Source organism: Saccopteryx leptura, chromosome 11 (assembly GCF_036850995.1).
Source record: "Saccopteryx leptura isolate mSacLep1 chromosome 11, mSacLep1_pri_phased_curated, whole genome shotgun sequence".
Classification (NCBI taxonomy): domain Eukaryota; kingdom Metazoa; phylum Chordata; class Mammalia; order Chiroptera; family Emballonuridae; genus Saccopteryx; species Saccopteryx leptura.
In genome coordinates, this window is record NC_089513.1 from 56,970,501 (window position 1) to 56,990,327 (window position 19,827).

The window sequence follows — 19,827 nt, forward strand, 5'->3', positions numbered from 1 at the left end:
AAAAGGAAATCAAGGCTTAGGAAAAAAAATGGATGATTCTGAGTTTGGGAAGGAAGTATATAAGATGCGTTTGGAACATCTTGTTATTGCAGATTTCGAGGAAGCTATCAAAAGGCCTTAGGAGACAACTTAGATCAGTTTCCCAATGGCCAACAATGGGATAGTTTGAGCTTCGATAAGGGCATTGATAACAAAGATTTGAAACCCATTAAATATGTTAAATCCATGAGTCCATGGTGATATTTTTTATAATGAAATCATCATCAGAAAATCAATTTTTCTTAAAAATTAGACCAAAACAATAATTTATTTTGCTTTTCTCCCATGAACTCTGTCACTGGGTAACTTCATTATAGGTGAGAAGTGTTTTTCTTTAATAAGATTAAAGCAAGTAAAAAAAAATGGGGAATAAAATGACCATTTTGCAACCCCCCGTTAGTTAGTATATGTAAATATTAGCATCAACAGTTGCTAACATTACATTTTTTTAAAAAAGGGGGAGTTTAGACTGTGGGAAACACAAATGGCTTTGGTTTTTCAAGAGATAAATTGTATAGAAATGAAAAAGAACTATAAAATAAATTAAAATGCCTTGAAAGGTATATCAAACTTTAAAAAATAGTCAAGCCTAAAAAAGTTCAGTATGTATTTAATAGGTGAATTATACTTCTCTGGAGGAATTTTGTACAAAACTTAGTTAAGATAAATACAAGATGCAAAAATTGAGAGTTTTTAATACTAAAAAATTCTGATGTTAGAGGGAAAACCTGATAGTTTTTTAATAGTTTTGTGAAGGCACTGGCAATGGTGATAGTTCTTTTATTTCATTTAGGATATGGTCAGGACTTTCACTTAACTATTACCTATCCAAAACTGAGACTAAGTATAGAAAGAGGAGACTGGGGGTTGGGAGGGTGAATAAAGAGAAAAAAACAACGTTGGTTAAAGTATTGATAGCAATATTTGGTAGTGGTAATGTTAACAAATGGAACTAAAACTATAGGCAGAATTGTAAAGGTGGAGGCTTTCCTTTTAGTGTTTATTTTCACCATATAGTAAGCATACATAGTGTTTGGTACATAGATATTGCTCGTTAAATACATGTTAAATAGGTGGAGAGGGTTACTGGCCCTTGGGGATTCTTCCAGGTCTCTGTAGCTCCCACAAATCCGAGGAATAGTTGAATCTGCATACCATGTTCATCCATTACTGCAACTGGAAAAGTATGAGAAGAGTCACTTCGCCTTCCACCACCGGCTGGAGGGCTCTGCTTGGACTGCTCCAATATGAGGTGCAATAAGTTAGTGAAGAAAGACAACCATCCAAGGTTACCTAGAAACCTGAGTGAACAATCTTTTTGAACAAACAGAATGTTAGCCCAGCTAAATAAAACTACTAGAGAAAACAAAGTACTTCAGCAAACAACAAAAATGACCACTTAGGAAAATTCAGTAACAGCACAAGAAGACTTTTTGGAGCTAATAAAAAACATACAACCAGACAATTCAGTGGATGAAGTGAGAAGTGATCACTTTTGGGACTTAAATTATTATTGGAAAATCAAGTGAAATAAATCCTCACAGTGCAGCAGAAATACAAAGAAATAGAAAGAGAAAAGATTTAGGGAATAGATCGAGCAGACCTAACAGATCTAACCTGTGAATAATTATTGTTTATGAGAATTTAAACGGGAAATAAACAGGTGGTGAATAGTCCACAATTATACAGATAGAAGAAAACTTTCCTGAGATGAAGAAAACCTAAGTCTTCATTTAGAAAACCCGGTGGACTCCAGGTTGATTGATGAAAACACACATAAAAACACCCCTACATATTATATATTGGTCAAATACCTTATTTCTGAATGTAACAGTTTAACCTGCAAGGAAATATTGTCACATTGGCATTGGACTTCTAACTTGCCACAGTGGAAGATAGACTACTGAGAGAAAAGAACATCAAAAGAGTCTTGTACCTGACCAAGGTAATATTCACCTATCAGGGTAAAAGAAAATCATTGTAGACATTAAGTTTTTAAAGGTATATCAATATGTATATTTTCTTATATATTTTAAAGGAAATAATGGAGGAAAGGGGTTGGGGGCTATGGGTAAAAGGTGAAGGGATTATGAAGTATAAATTGGTAGTTACAGAATAGTCACAGGGATGTAAAGAGTACAACATTGAGAATGTAGTAAATAATATTTTAAATAACTATGTGTAGTGCCAGGTGAGTACTGGAAATATTGAGGGGAAAACTTTGTAAAGTATATGATTGTCTAATCTCTATGCTGTACACCTCAAACTAATTCAAAATAAATAATATTGAATGTAGACTATAATTGAAAAATTAAAATTTTTAAAAGAAATGATGGAAGAATAAACCAACAACTTATAAACATGTTTACCTAATAGGAAAGGGAGTTATATGAATTGTTGCTGTCTTTTTGAAAAACAGTCTGACAACAGCTAGCCAAATACAAGAGCTCTTATCTTCCAAAGATAAATTTTGAAATAATTCTAGATAAAATAATATGAATGAGTTATGCTTCAAAATTATACAGGAATAGGATGACTAGAGGGTATGGATTGGCCAAAGGTTAATGGCTATTGGAGCTGAGTAATGGGTACCTGGGGGTTCAGTGTAACATTCTGTCTACTTATGTATAAGTTCAAAGTTTATTATAAAACCTTTTTTTTATTAAGTGAGAGCAAGCAAGAGAGGCAAACAGACAGACTCTCTCATGTTCCCCAGCCAGGATCCACCCTGAAAGCCCCCTTTGGGGCTATGCTCTGCCCATCTGAAGCATTGCTCCTTTGCTCAGCAACCGAGCTATTTTTAGAACCTGAAGCAACAGGAGCCATCCTCAACACCCTGGGCCAACTCCCTGGAGCCAATCAACCATGGCTGCAAAAGGAAGGAGCAAGGGTGGTGGAGAAGCAGATGGTCGCTCCTTCTCTGTGCCCTGACCAAGAATCAAACCTGGGACATCCAGATACCAGGCTGGTGCTCTGCCACTGAGCTAGCCAGCCATTCACACTTCTGAGAATATCCAATGTTTATTATAGCACTGTTTTGAGCAGTAAAAGAATAAATATGTAGTCATACAGGGATTGTTGCATAAACTGAGGATATAGCCACACCATGGACTACTGTACAACTATGAAAAAAAATGTCTTAATGCTGTACCAGTTACTTGGAAGTATTTTCATAAGATATAGTTCAGTTAGAAAAATCAAGGTTAATAATAATATCTCATTTTTTTAATGAACGTTTTTAAAACTAATGAATTGTATATATTCATATATGTGCATATATTTGTGTGAAATTTTTTAAGCATGGAGAAAATCCAGAAGCATGTATACCAGGGTGCTAATAATGTATATGGGGGTTCGGGGGTGAAGTGGCAGAGAAGAGGGTGATTTGGTTGGAAGGAAGGGAACTGAACCAAATATTGTGATAATATTTTTGTACGCATAAATATGCAAGACACAGCAGAATCTCTTACCCTGCATCCTTGTTTATTTAATCCCCTTCTCTTCACAACTAACCTTAATGTGCATGTAGTACACTTAAAGTGCACTGTATTCAATCCGGGTTTACTAACATTATCGTTACTAACATGATCTACTTGCCAGTTCTCTTACCTGCAGAATTTGACAGTAGTGACCACATTCTTCCTAAAATTCTTCTGTCTCGGTTTCTGGAATATTCTCCAGCTTTCATTTAGCCTCAAACACTGTTTCTTCTCAGTTTCCTTCTAGAATCTAATCTTCATATCTTCCTTATTTTCCCTTCCCATATTTCCTTGCGTTGGTGTTTGTTTATTTGTGTTATTTGTTTTTTCGTTTTGAAGATTTTACTTTCTGGACCATCTTCTCATACTACATATTCTCCCCCAAGAATATGAACACTTACAAGTTAGAACACTTACAGTTCTACCATCTATAAATATATAGTGAAACCTTCAAATATATATATTTTTATTCATACCTTTCTCTTAAGCTTCAAACCTTTATATTTAGCTACCCTCTAGCTATTACCACTTAGAATTCCCACAGAAATCAATGTGTCTGAATGAAACTTTTTTCTCTATTTACACTTTTCATCATGTTTTTTCTCTCAGTTAAAAATGACACCAATCAGCTGTGCATATGTCATATACTTGGTACTTGTCCTAAACTCTTCCTCCTTTTATCTCAGCTCAGTTATTTAGTGACTATTTTAGAGCACCCACTGTGTGTTAGGCATTGTTTAAGCACTGGGTATCTAGCCTATTATGGAAAAATGGAGATACTAACATAATCATCTTCTAACTTCTGTCATTTCTACTTTCAAAGTACTTACAGACCTATCTACCTGTTACAAGCTAAAAATCATTTGAACATCTTTGTGCTATGTAAAATCAGGATTATAATAATTGAAATTATATTGACTTCCATAAGAAAGCAAGAAAATAAGATTTGAAAAATAGAAATTTTATATGGCATGTTAATTTTCCCATTTATTATAAATACACACTCTGTAATTCTGGTCTTTTCAGAAAATAGTAGCTGTGCAAAGCAGCTTTTGTTATAAAACCTTTTTTAGAAAGAAGTGCTGGAACAAATTTTTCCCATAGAAGAAGAAAGGAGGTATCTTATTTGAACTTAAATGTTTATAGAGTAGAACACATATTCCAGAACCTTTTTTGATTTTTATTGATTTTGATTGTTTCATGTGTTCATCAGCTATGTATTGATTTTTCAGAATATTTATTTTCCACATGGTGAAAGTCCTGAATTATTGCTTGATCAAAGTCCTTCAAGGAATGATGCAAAAATCATCAGTAAGTATCATGCAAAGATTTTGGAGTTGCTGAAAAGACTGATGAAAATACCCAAATTTATTGCTTAATTTACATGAGGTCCTTGTTAGACTTAACTTGATCAAACACAATCCAATCTCTAAATTCAGAAGATGTTAATATTTAATGAAGAATTAACTGCCCACAGATGTTTGTATGTGTACAGTCTGATAACATTGTTGCCCATCTGGTATATCATGTCATCCATGTGACAGATACACTTTAAGTGCTACAAAATTAGAGAATATAGCCAAGACTATGAATTTCAGGACTTAATAAATTTAGAGTATATAGAAAGATGTTGTATATGTAGCATTTAAATGTGATTTGTTCTACTAGGCTTTGTGCTTTGATAGTGCTGCTCAGAGCAGCTGTTCCACAAACTATTGCTGGTTCTCAAGATAAGGAGCTTGTGCCAGAATTTAAATGTACTCCTTCCTTTATCAGACAGGTAAAACTGCTATGAAAAAACTGTCAACTGAACTCTATATGCTAGTAACATAATGAGTTCCCAGTTTTTGGTCCAAGCTCCTTATTTCAACACAGATTAGTAATAGACAATTTGCAGACTGGCCTCAGTTCATGGACCACATTGCATAGCAGTTTTATGTCATGCATATCAGACATTTATGATGTTGTTGCAGGAATACATGTCCTTGTTAGTATAGCTTATTTGTATACAAATGTGTGGCACTTTTAAATTTGCTTAATTCTTTAGTCTTTTTTGGCCCTGACTTCTGCCATTTTCCCATAATTTTATTCTACATTACCTTCCAATACAGATATTCTATCTAGTGGTAATGTTCACTACACATAATTGCTTCTTGCTATTCTGCTGATAACTAAGTCATTCAGAGAACCAGATCATACTCGTAAAGCATAGTTATGGTAATAGAGATGTGGGTAACTGTGTCACACAGTGCCCCCCATACTTTCACTCAGTGATTGCCAGAGTAGAGAAGAGATTCTGTTACAAATCTGTAGACACTGATTTTATTACTTAAACAGAGTTCCCAGTGGATATGGTTGAAAATGCTAGTCTTTGTCAGAATTATTCACCTTTTTCTTATCTTACTTTGCTAATTATCTGGCCTTGTTTATTAAGCAGCTGCTATAAACTTTCCTTCTTGCATACTTAAACTTAACCAAGGAAATGCTCAAATGCTCCATCATAATAAATAGATAAGCTACTTATAACTGTAAAATAGATTAGGAAGCTTTTAACAAGACATTGAAATATTGTTACCCACTGGTGTTTACTGAGTGCATTTCTATGTCATAAAATACACAAAATGACCAGCATTTTGAAGCCTTATTTTCTTAATATTAAAATAATTAATTGTAGACCTTGGCCTGTTGGCTCAGCAGTAGAGCGTCGACCCAGCGTGTGGAAGTCCCGGGTTTGATTCCCAATCAGGGTACACAGGAGAAGCACCCATCTACTTCTCCACCCTTCTCCCTTTCCTTCCTCTCTGTCTCTTTCTTCCCCTCCCACAGCCAAGGCTCCATTGGAGCAAAGTTGGCCTGGGCATTGAGGACTGCTCCATGGCCTCCGCCACAGGTGCTAGAATGGCCCTGGCATCAGCCGAGCAAGGCTCCAGATTGGCAGAGCATCGCCCCCTGGTGGGCATGCCAGGTGGATCCCGGTTGGGCGCATGCGGAGTCTGTCTGTCTGCTGTCCCCCACTTCTCACTTTGGAAAAATGCAAAAGAAAAAATAATAATAATAAATTGTAATTATTCTAAATATATTGTCATAATTTGTGAAATTCATTTCCTCAGTTTTATATGTCAGGAGTTATGAAATACTGAAATATGACTGTTGATGCATGCATATGTGGAATCATAACAGTTTATAAATCAAGAGAGCCAAAAAGCAGTTATTTAAACCAAAATATACCAGAAATTTTTATTAAATGGATTATGTGATTATTAACAATTTAACAATAAGAAGTAAGAAGCATCATCACCTTATAAAGTTTTAGAGCAAACTATTTAACCTTAGAAGTTTAAAAACTACAAGAAGTTACATAGGGTGTTTTTAGAGCTTTAAAACCTGTATCATATTTGATATCAGAGATTTAGACTTGCTAAAGCAGTTTATAGAGAAAAGAGTTTGCATATTAGTATATTCCTAAAATTAAAGATTACACTATTTAACATGTAAAGACTATTTTATCATCTCCTTTCCAAGTGGCATTTTTTAATCATTTCCAGAATATATGTTAGGTAACAAGTTAGGCCTAACCTATATGGAAAATCATAATCCATTTATAATCCAAGAACCTTATTTTATTTAACCAGCAGCATTAGCAATTTGTTTGAGTAAATCTATTTCTGAACTTGTTGAATAGCAGCAAGCACCATGTTTGGTGTTAACACTTTCTATTTTTCACATATCCCTGTGGTATCAGTGCTTAGAAGAAATGAAAAGGCACTTCGGTATCCATTATGTGGAGAGAGCTGAGCATACAGCATGGATAGGAATTGAGATACTCTTTCAATGACCAGTCAAAAAGAAATTCCATCACAGTGTTTTGCGTGCTCTGCTTTTTCTCCTCTGCTTTATGACATATATGGTGCACATTACACACACAGTTCTGAATTTTGATTTTTCAAACTTTTTTCTAAATATCAGTAGCTACTTTTACCCAAATCTTGAAACAAAACCTCTATAATTCACTTATTTGAAAGTCAGTACATTTAAATAAGATTTTATCGTGTGTTTTATGTGGATTAATTATATCAACCTATTTCCAAAGCGTAAGAATTTTGAGTTCTAGGTGGATTGTTTTTTAAAGGAAAATATCTGTCAAATTTTGATAAGTAGAGAAAATGAGAAATCATGAATATCTAAATTACCATATATTGTAAACATTCACCTGTTAGCAGTATCTATAAAAATCACTTAGTTCTATATTTTTTACTTGCTTTTATATATCAGGAAAATAAATGGGAAATTGTGGTTGCAGTTGAGATGATCTTTGGATGTCTGCAAATTAATATATTTTAATTTAAATTTTATGTTACATAAAATAAGTCTACTAAATATCTCTCTTTGAAATTCATGTGAATATAGTTCTCAAGAAATTTCAAGTGTATTTTCCCAAAATATGTAAAATTGTTTATTGCAAATATCAATATTCACTATTAACAGGTTTTCCTTAAAAACTGAATTTCTACCAGTGCCTAGCAACTTAAAGTGAGTCTGTCACATAATTATAGTAGTTGAGATATTGCTGAATATTTAAGACTAAAACACTATAAAGGGTACATTTGGGCAGAACCCTTAAAAAAGACCTTTGAATTTAAAGTATTATATATACATACATTTAAATGAGTTCGGCCTTAGCTACATCATCCTGTCTGCAGAAATGTTTTATCTAGTCATGGTTGAAAGGACCTCCATGTAATGTGTGTATATATATATATATTTATGATGGAATAGCTAAGACTGGGTGATTTTGTCAGTTTCCTTTAGTGACATCAAAATTTTTGTAGTGATACCAGTATTTTCAGAGGGGGGCAATATCTTGATTAATTTATACTTTACAGAATCAGTTTCTGTGTCACTGACATTTTAGTGTAAAGGCAGTATAATAACTAATTGAGGGAATATACAGAGTGCTGTGGGACTTGATTTTACTCCTTATAGAGATTTTGCTTTTAGTTTTAGTATTTTCAACTTATTATACTCTCTTTCCTCCCAGCTCACTCCTAAATTAACTGTAATTCTTTTACCTATATCTATTAAAAATACAGTAAAAATGTTCTCGTAGGGCATACTTATTTCGTCGGATGTATAACTACTTTTCTCTTAAATAAAATTAAAATGCCTAATCTTTACTTAGGAAAATTGAAGTATAGAAATGGAGATTTAGATGAGACTACATTACCTAATATTGTATTTCCCTATCTCTGAGATACATTTCTCAATCAATTTAGGGATATAAAAACTGTAAAGACTTGTTTCCTAACATGTAAATGTCTTTTTCTAGAGTTTCTTCTTTGGCTAGGTGACAAATTCTATTTATATAATTCCTAAGCTTATTTGCTGTGGTTAGTGAATTGTTGCAGAGCAAAAGGACAATCCAAAATAGACACAGGAGAGGCCTACAGCAGTTGTGAAATGTCATCCCAATGAAACTCCAAAGACTCTCTGAAACTAAGAGTCACCTGGAGGCTGAGTTTAGGGAGAACCATAGATCATTATGAGCAGGTCTCTCAGGGGTAAAGCCTGTCGTAAAAATTCTCCACCAAATACTGAAGAAATGAGTTTTGCACTTTATCGATATGAAAAGAAATCTAGAGATTTGAGGAAAACCAACTGAATGAAAGACAAGGAAGCCCAAGATGAACAAACTGAACCATTGATCCTGGACAATGTAAATAACATAGGAAGCTGAAGGGTAAGTTATTTTCACTATTCTTGGAGATTCTTGGTGGGCACTTGATCCACTAACCATAATGACAAAAGGCTACTGTGAAAAAGACCACAAAAGTCCTTGGAATTAATAGTTATCACTACTGAAAATAAAGGTTCTATCCAGGACTAAAGAATTGGCTGGCATTGTGAAGAACTCAGAGGTCTTAAGGTCAACATATAAAACATTTTTAAAAAGACATTGGAATATGAGAAAAATGATTAAAAAAAAAAACAAAAAAAACATGTAAAACTATACCCAGAATATATAGCATTCATCTTACAAGCAAGAGTAAATGTGTTGGGGGGAAAATATTTTTTGTTTTTGTTTGTTTGTAGAGACAGGCAGGAAGGAAGACAGATAAGAAGCATCAACTCATAGTTGTATCCCTTCAGTTGTTTACTGATTGCTTATTATAAGTGTCTTGACCAGGGGGCTCTAGCCGAGCCAGTTACCCTGGGGTCGTGTGGATCCCGTGCTCAAGTTGGTAACCTTGGGGTTTTGCTGGGACCTCAGCATCTAGGTCGACACTCTGTCCACTGCTCCACCACCAGTCAAGCAAGAAGAAAATATTTTTTAATCAAAGAAAGTATCCTTTAACTGAAGAAAGACTTGTGTTTATAGATGAAAGGAAATTGTTAAAGAAAAGAAAGGGAGAAAAACCTCACATCTTCAATGATAAAGATTTTTTAAAATCCTACAAGCTCCCAGAATCAGAAGGAAACATGTTACCTACAAAAGAAAAAGTGGCATCAGATTTTTCATTCTTAAATATGCTGTTAGAAGACAGGTGGAGCTATATAGTTATAACATTCTATGAAAAATTAAACTTTGAGGCCTGACCTGTGGTGGCGCAGTGGATAAAGCGTCAACCTGGAAATGGCTGAGGTTGCTGGTTCGAAACCCTGGGCTTGCCTGGTCAAGGCACATATAGGAGTTGATGCTTCCAGCTCCTCCCCCCCTTCTCTCTCTCTGTCTTTCCTCTCTCTCTCTCCCTCTTCTCTCTAAAATGAATAAATTTAAAAAAAAAGATTAAAAAAAAAGAAAAATTACTTTGAGCCTAGAATTCCATTTCCAACCATTACTCAAATGTAAGGGCTAAACAAAAACACCCTTGGATATCTTGGACTTACTTTTTATTCTCTTTCTGAAAAAAAAAAATATTCAAGTAACTATATTTTCTGTGACACAAAATGTCTAGAAGGAAGGTATGAAAAGGAAACTGGATTTTGAGTAACAGCAATGAGCAGTTAACATACTTGACAACAGAATGCCAGAGAGCTTTGTGAAAAAAAATGTTATCAAGAAAAGAGTAGGTAAGAATACATATATTATATGAATTAGATTCTGAGAGTTCACTGTGTCATGGTTCTGATAATATTAAAGCATATTGTCTAATGAATAAGAAGAAAGGCAAAAACTCCAGGAAAAATAAACTATGAACAAGCTATAGGCTAAATATATATTTAAAACAAGCTAAAATGTGACATGAGCCAGACCAGTGGTGGCGCAGTGGATAGAGCATCAGACTGGGATGCGGAATACCCAGGTTCAAGATCCCAAGGTCACCAGCTTGAGCGAGGGCTCATCTGATTTGAGCAAAAGCTCACCAGCTTGAGCCCAAGGTCGTTGGCTCGAGTAAGGGGTTACTTGGTCTGCTGAAGGCCCACGGTCAAGGCATATATGAGAAAGCAATCAGTGAACAATTAAGGTGTTGCAACGCGCAACGAAAAAATGATTGATGCTTCTCATCTCTCTCCGTTCCTGTCTGTCTGTCCCTGTCTATCCCTCTCTCTGACTGTCTCTGTAAGTAAGCAAGTAAGTAAATAAATAAATAAATAAATAAATAAATAAATAAATAAAATGTCTTAGGCTATACTTTTTGAAATGACTACAGTAGGGCTTCCTTGGAAGAGCTAAGACAACAGACCTGAGATACAGAAACTTTGTTCACTTTATTATTTCTAAGTTAGTTAAATTAAAAATCAAATGTAGCCTGACTTGTGGTGGCGCAGTGGATAAAGCGTCGACCTGGAAATGCTGAGGTCACTGGTTTGAAACCCTGGGCTTGCCTGGTCAAGGCACATATGGGAGTTGATGCTTCCAGCTCCCCCTCCCCTTCTCTCTCTCTCTCTGTCTCTCCTCTCTCTCCCTCTCTGTCTCTCCTCTCTAAAAATGAATAAATAAAATAATAAAAAAAAATCAAATGTAATACTTTAAGTTATGAATAATGATTCTCTTGGGTGGTGGGATTATTTTATGGGTGGCGTTTTTTCTTTACCCATCTTTATTTTTATGGTTTTCTAATGAACTGTTTTATAATTTAAAAACTAATAGATGCTATTTTAAGATATATGAAAAAACAATTTTAATAAATAAAGATTATTAAAGAAGTATAGCTTATATCAGTCCAAATGGAAAGGTGTTTATAAGTAGTTTTCCTGGTGTTAAAAGAATACTTAAATCTAGTTGGGTACATTGCACACAGACACACATATACACACAAAAGGTTTTCAACATTGTAAATATTTGACGATGGAGATCAAGTCACAAATCATTTTTTTTCTTTCTTGTCTTTGGAATGGCTGTCTTAATCATAAGAACTCAGATTTTAGTATTCCTGTACTAAACTAAGTTTAATCACTGGATTTCTAATTGTGGATAAGTCAGTCAACCTATGTGTGCTCAGGTTCCACATTTTAAAAATAGGGATTACAGACCCTGGCCAGATGCCTTACTGGATAAAGCGTGATCCAGGCGCACTGAGGTTGCTGGTTCAATCCCTAGTCAGGGAATGTATAATACAAGAAATCAGTGAGTACACTAGATGGAACAACTAGGTGAAACCGAATTTATTCTTCTCTCTCCCTCTCCCTCTCCTCCCTTCTCCTCTCTACTCCCTTCTCTTCCCTCTCTTCTCCCTCCTCCTTCTCCTTCTCCCCCTCCCTCTCCCTCTCTTTCCCTCTCTCTCTCTCTCTCCCCCTTCCTTTCTCTCTCAACTCAATGGAAAAATTTAAAGAATAAGAATAAAATAAAAAATAGGGATTACAGTACATACATCATGGAAGTGTAGTAAATAAAAGCTAAATGACAATATATAAATGCACATAGAATATTGGCTGGTATAGAATAAGCACTTGGTAAATATTAGCTTTAAAAATAGTGAAAATCTGATTTATTAATGTCACTGCATTGAATTTAATAAATTTTTTAAAAAAATAGTGAAAATCTGAAATAAGGTTATCACAGTAGACATGGTTAGTTATTTAAGATGAAATGTTCAGAACCATACTTTATATGATATTGCAGCCTTATAGTCTTTAAATTCTAAAAACGTCATTTATATTTACTGTTATAAAGTTGGCAAATCTAGTCAAGTTCACTGGTTTGTAGTCATTTAAAATAATGCATGTTTATTTCTAGCATTGAGGCACAATTGACATACAATATTGTTTAAGTTTAAAGTGTACAGTGTAATGATTTAATGTATATATGTATTGTAAAATGATTACCACAGTAAAGTTAGTTGATACGTATATCACCTCATATAGTTAAAATTTTGTGTGTGGGGGGAGTGAGGACTTTTAAAAATCTTTTAGCAACATTCAGATATACAATTCAGTATTGTTCATTGTAGTCACCATGCTGTAAATTACATCCTCAGAACTTTTTCATCTTATCACTGGAAATTTGTTTCCTTTTACCTCCTTATTTTCCCATTCCTGGACTGCTTTTTGTTTTTTATAAATTGCATTACTTAATAGTTATGAATGAAGTGTTTTTCATCTATCTTATTTCATGTAATTATGGAATATATAAATCAAGATACTGTGTACCTAAGATGTGATTATGTCAAGATCAAGCAAAGAATAGACAGATAGCAAGTTTATATTTGAAATTCAACTTTAACCTCAGGTGTGTATTTTAAAGCATTATGCTCCTGCCTTTTTTTTTTAATTTACAGCATTTTATATATGTTAACAGTAAACCTCATTAAATGTTATGCTTTAATTTAGATCCTAGATTTTGTGGCAGAGCTGTTTTCTGAATATACTCAATCGTGAAATAAACATAAAAGTAGAAAATATTCATTATGGAATGATCACAAATTATGACTTCATTTTACTCAGTGTTTGTGTAGTTCATCTTGACTATGATCAGTGCCTTTTATGTACTGTACTCAGAAGTAATATAGCGTGATGGTTCTGAGTACCAATTTTGGAGTCACAGAAACTTGGATTTGAAGACGTCCCTCTGCCACTTACTGTTTTGGTCATGGAAAATTTTTTTATTATTAACATTATTACATAGTAGTATTCTGAGCATATAAGGTAGATACAAAGATAAAATGACAACTTACAGACTTGTATGAATAAAATATTCATTATAAGCTTTTGCCAAGCTTTTCACATCAGTTTTAGAAACATTTTTTTAAAATCATTATATAATGGCATTAAATTGCAGTTAGCAAAATGAAATAGAGTTTATATAATTGTGTCCCCCTTCACTATCCCCACTCACATTTTCTCTATCCCTTCTTTGAGGAATACTAAAATAATATTTTACACAAGTGGTTGTCAATTATAACTAGTGCTTTAATCTAAAACATATATAAATTCCACCAGACACTAATATAAGAAAGTTGTTTCTTGATTCATTCTATTTTTTCTCTCCCTGTTCTGCCCTCCTTCTTCCCTTCATGAAAAGTCTATTACCTGTATGTTCTTTGTTTATTTGAAAGACTGGTGGTTTTACTGTTCTCATTTTAGAAGAATACCTTCCTCTATTGTACCCTGTAATAAGTGAAATGAGTGCCTGGAGTTAGCTTGACTCCTTAGTCTTCTGGTACAAAGTTAAGCAAATATGAAAAATTCTGGAATTCAACCTAGGCCTCTTTAAATTAACGTATGCTTTATTAAACGTGGCAGCATTTGATGTCAAACATGCATTTTATTTAAATATTTTAATTTCTAGGCAGGAGTTAATATTTATCACATGCATGGTATGTGCCAGGAAATGCTAGGTGTAAGGTCAGCAGACGGAGGACACCCGAGTTCAGGCAAGAAAAGTTTATTAGGGGGTCATCTGCTGGGCTCACTCCTAAGGCAGAGGTCAGATCATAAGACTGGGTTAGGTATTTAAATTCCTTTACATAGGTGTCTGTGTCTGTGGAGAAGGGGCCTAGTCTCTTCTCTGTCTGTGACAGGTCCAAGAGGGAGAACAGAACATGGACTCGAACAATTCCCTCGGCGCCTGCTACCTCACAGAGAGGGATAGGGGGAGCTGGAGGGTACCGGGGGGGGGGGGGTGCCTTGTACTGAGCCAGTATGAGGTGGAGAAGGGAGGTCGGGGGGTCAGTATCTGATCCCTGAGCTTGAATGATCCCCAGATGGCGGGGAGTTGTCAGCATAGGGAAGAGAAAGGGAGCAGACAGGGACAGCATGATCAGCTGGATCTAAAGAAGGAGAGTCCGTTTGTAGGAGGAGGAGATTGGAGTGTGCTAGGAGGACCTGATATGTGGAACAGGTTTGGCAGAGAGAGGGGTGACAGCAGAGAGCAAAGAAGACCTGAACATAGGGGATTTCTGACCACTTGCCATTGCGCAGAAGTTATCAAGGTCTCAAAGTGTGTTAAAATAATAAATGCTGGCCCTGGCCGGTTGGCTCAGCGGTGGAGCGTCGGCCTGGCGTGCGGGGGACCCTGGTTCGATTCCCGGCCAGGGCACATAGGAGAGGCGCCCGTTTGCTTCTCCGCCCCCACCCCCTCCTTCCTCTCTGTCTCTCTCTTCCCCTCCCGCAGCCGAGGCTCCATTGGGGCAGGGATGGCCCGGGCGCTGGGGATGGCTCCTTGGCCTCTGCCCGGGGCGCTGGAGTGGCTCTGGTTGCGGCAGAGCGACGCCCCGGAGGGGCAGAGCATTGCCCCCTGGTGGGCAGAGCATCGCCCCTGGTGGGCGTGCTGGGTGAATCCTGGTCGGGCGCATGCGGGAGTCTGTCTGACTGTCTCTCCCCGGTTCCAGCTTCAGAGGGGTACAGAAAAAAAAATAAAATTAAATTAAATTAAAAATTTTTTTTTAAATGCTGTTTTGGGGCCATTGAGACCCGTTATCTAGTCAGTATTGGCACCATGCAGTACTACAGTTGTGAGGATCCCATGATATGAAGTTAGAGGCTATGAAGGGTGAGTGCGAGAAATCCTAAAAGGAGGGAGGGCCAAGGGAAGAGGCGTCCCTGTTCCCTAGCCAGTCTCCGAGAGGAAGAGCAAGGATCACTCACAAATTGGACATTCCCAGATCTGTGGGGATCAGGCCCAGAGGCCTAGAGAGTCTTCCTGGCCTAGCGCTAGGACTTGCGAGAGGCCGGAGCCAAGAGAGAGGCACGAGACCTGAGCTGGGAAAACTCATTACCCGTGAGAGGAGAAATCAGGCTGGTGAGGTTCTCAGGGTCAGCAATGGCACGGGTGGAAAGCCCCAGAGAAGGGCATCCTCTCAGCAGGTCCAGGAGGGGCAGCCAAGAGGTGGATCAAGCCCAGGGGAAGGGAAATGGGAGATAAGAATGATCCAGTAGATCCTGGCAGGTGCCCCTCCCAGGTTTCAAGCACCAAAATGTAAGGTCGACTGAAAGAGGACACTCGAATTCAGGCAAGAAAAGTTTATTAGGGGGTCATCTGCGGGGCTGACTCCTAAGGCGGATATCAGCAGCCGGTTCTCTAACAGGTAGGGTTAAATAGGTGATACGGGTGGGGGTGGTAGTCGTTGGGGGAGGGGGGCATTCGTAAGTAAACTAGGGGACCTTCCACACCCGGGTGATTCAATCCGAATGTCTGGGGGGAGGTGACCTGGAATGTCCAGGGTTGTTTTTTTTTAATGTTCCTTCGTCTACTTAAGGAAGAAGGGGGTCATGGCCCCCACCTGCAACCCTATCACAGGCACATTATATTAATTAGTTCATTTAATCCTCACAACAGCCCTGTGAGTTAATACCTATTAAATGGGAGAGCAATGATTTGAACCTAGGATTAAAGACAGAACCTGTGTACTTTTCCGTGAAAGGCAGAAACTGCAGGCCAAAGCAAAAACAAAGCTAGTGTGTTCCAAAATAAAAGTTATTTTAAAAATGACTGGGTGCAGATGGGCTAAGACCAGCAAAGGGTGTGTCAGCCCCGAGGGAGAGATGGGACAGGGGTTATATGGGTTCGTCAAAGGGCCTTGGGCAGAGGCAGCTGCAAGATCTCTACTATTTGTGGTTAGGAGTGGCACCACAATTTAAAAATTGTCTGCACCCTAATCCAATCGACCCTTATCAGCATCCAGCTGTAATGGAGGTCTGAGCCGGATTACTGAGTAAGCAAGTCCTTCCTCCTTCAGGCCTGGCCTGCATTGTACTTAAGAAAGGTGGTGGCTGAGTAGCCATTTTACCTATCATTCCATTATATCATGCTGATTGTTACTGAGTATGGAAAGTTATACGCCTAATGATGGCATATAACTGCAATATGAATCTAGTGTGTGTGTGTTTGACTTAATGGTACCTGTTATGAAGTGTGCCACAACTACCGTCCTCATTATATTATACGTATTGAGTATAGTAGCTTCTGTTTGGCAAAAGGTTCTGAAAAATGAAAGTAGCTGGTGTTTTTTTGTTTGGGTTTGGATTTTTGGTCTATTCACTAATCTCAGCAGGGGTCTTCAAACTTTTTATAAAAACCGCCCACTTTTGTAGTGCTGGTCAACCTGGTCCCTACCACGCAACCAAACAGTGCTGCGATTGGCCCACCATGAAAACTGGACCGCCCCTACCACGCAACCAAACAGTGCTGCGATTGGCCCACCATGAAAACTGGACCGCCCACTAGTGGGCGGTAGGGACCAGGTTGACCAGCACTGCAAAAGTGGGCGGTTTTTATAAAAAGTTTGACGACCCCTGCCAGTGAACGAAAGGATACATGTTCATATATATATTATATATTCCTGAAAATATGCTGAAAGGTTTTGATTTGTTTTATTCTGTACATTGCATACTCTATTAATTTAAGTATTTAAAAATAGATTAAAGCCCTGGCCGGTTGGCTCAGTGGTAGAGCGTCGGCCTGGCGTGTAGAAGTCCCGGGTTCGATTCCGGCCAGGGTACACAGGAGAGGCACCCATTTGCTTCTCCGCCCCTCCCCCTCTCCTTCCTCTCTGTCTCTCTCTTCCCCTCCCGCAGCAGCCGAGGCTCCATTGGAGCAAGGATGGCCCAGGTGCTGGGGATGGCTCCTTGGCCTCTGCCCCAGGCGCTGGAGTGGCTCTGGTTGAGGCAGGGCGACGCCCGGGAGGGGCAGGGCGACACCCCCTGGTGGGCGTGCTGGGTGGATCCCGGTCAGGAGCATCCCGCATCCCGGTCGGGCGCATGCGGGAGTCTGTCTGACTGTCTCCCGGTTTCTAGCTTCAGAAAAGTGCAAAAAAAAAAAAAAAAAAAGATTAAAACTTAATTGTAAGTAAATTAATGTTTTACTTCTTTACAGGAACTTTTCTAATATATGCAAAAGTAGAAATAATAGTATTAGCCTGTTTACACTTATTACTCAGTTTTAATAATTATCACTTTATGGTCAATCTTGTTTTGCCCCCCCATGATTCTGTATAAATTTTTTCTATATTATTAAATATCTATAATATTAAATAACTGGAAACAACTTGAATGTTCTCTCAATAGAATAATCAGTTTAAATGATTACATATTCATTTTTAATGCACAACCCTTAAAAATAGCAATGAATAGGCCCTGGCCGGTTGGCTCAGCGGTAGAGCGTCGGCCTGGCGTGCGGGGGACCCGGGTTCGATTCCCGGCCAGGGCACATAGGAGAAGCGCCCATTTGCTTCTCCACCCCCCTCCTTCCTCTCCGTCTCTCTCTTCCCCTTCCGCAGCCAAGGCTCCATTGGAGCAAAGATGGCCCGGGCGCTGGGGATGGCTCTTTGGCCTCTTCCCCAGGCGCTAGAGTGGCTCTGGTCGCGGCAGAGCGACGCCCCGGAGGGGCAGAGCATTGCCCCCTGGTGGGCAGAGCATCGCCCATGGTGGGCGTGCCGGGTGGATCCCGGTCGGGCGCATGCGGGAGTCTGTCTGACTCTCTCTCCCCGTTTCCAGCTTCAGAAAAATACAAAAAAAAAAAAAAATAGCAATGAATAAAATATAACTTCAAAAGAAAATGTCTACGATCTGTTAAGTGAAAATATATGAAGTGGTGTATATGCTATAATTTAAGCTATTTGTTTATATAATGGTTTCATGCCCTTAAAACCTACCTGAAATTTCTATATATCCTTCATGCCTTAGACTCAGTGCTCCTTTGGAAGCCTGCTTTTTGTTTCCACTTCTGTCAAGCAGACTTTCCCAGGTGCAACCTTTGAACCTGGTATCTACCACCAGTTTAGCAATTGGCAGGATATATAACTGTTCAGAGGCAGGACTGGTTTTTTTCATCTTGTTACCTCCATCTTCTAGCACTATGTGCCTGGTGGAGCATAATAAATATTCAAGACTGATGCTAAGTGTAGAACTGATATTTTACAGGATATACAAAGGAAAAAAATTCCTTGTTTCCTTTAAAACTAATCATTTCTCATTTGATGAGAAACAGTATAATAGAATAGGTATATATAAATGCAAAGAATTAAACCCTTGAAGACTGCAAGTAGAAAAGTCCTTAATAACAAATTATAAATAAGATGTTAACAGAGAAAACACATGTTGTACATGTACATATTTTTGTATTCATTTAATTAAGGACCAAAATATAAATACTCCCAATATAATTGTTTCTTTTTTGCAGCATAAAGTTTTGTAGTTTGATATTGTGTATAGCAATATTGATAATTGGGAATGGAGAACTATATTTTTTACATATATACAGTAGTTATAAGTCCAAAAATGTTCTTTATGGGCCCTGGCCGGTTGGCTCAGCTGTAGAGCATCGGCCTGGTGTGCGGGGGACCCGGGTTTGATTCCCGGCCAGGGCACATAGGAGAAGCGCCCATTTGCTTCTCCACCCCCCCCTCCTTCCTCTCTGTCTCTCTCTTCCCCTCCTGCAGCCAAGGCTCCATTGGGGCAGGGATGGCCCGGGCGCTGGGGATGGCTCCTTGGCCTCTGCCCCAGGCGCTAGAGTGGCTCTGGTCGCGGCAGAGCGACGCCCCGGAGGGGCAGAGCATCGCCCCCTGGTGGGCAGAGCGTCGCCCCTGGTGGGCGTGCCGGGTGGATCCCTGTTGGGCGCATGCAGGAGTCTGTCTGACTGTCTCTCCCCGTTTCCAGCTTCAGAAAAATACAAAAAAAAAAATGTTCTTTATGTATACCACGTTTCAGTATAACTATATCACATTTTGGCATTTAGTAGTAATATTGTCCTAGAATATTATTACTACATCTTCTCCAAAAGCACGATTATGATGTCTAGAACAGTGTTTTTCAACTGCCGATCCACAGACCAACCCGCCAGAAAATTCATGCCAGTCCACAAGAGTTAACCACCAAGATGTTGTTAAAAGATTATAGACCCAATGATCTTAGTCGAATTCACTTATGCTCAGGG

At 38.1% G+C, this 19,827-nt stretch overlaps 1 protein-coding gene across 3 annotated transcripts in view; it reads left to right on the forward strand.

Annotated features, from left to right (window-relative positions):
- Nucleotides 1-19,827, forward strand: part of ANKRD12 (ankyrin repeat domain 12) — a 146,741-nt gene that overhangs the window by 102,690 nt on the left and 24,224 nt on the right. The gene's annotated exons all lie outside the window — the stretch shown is intronic.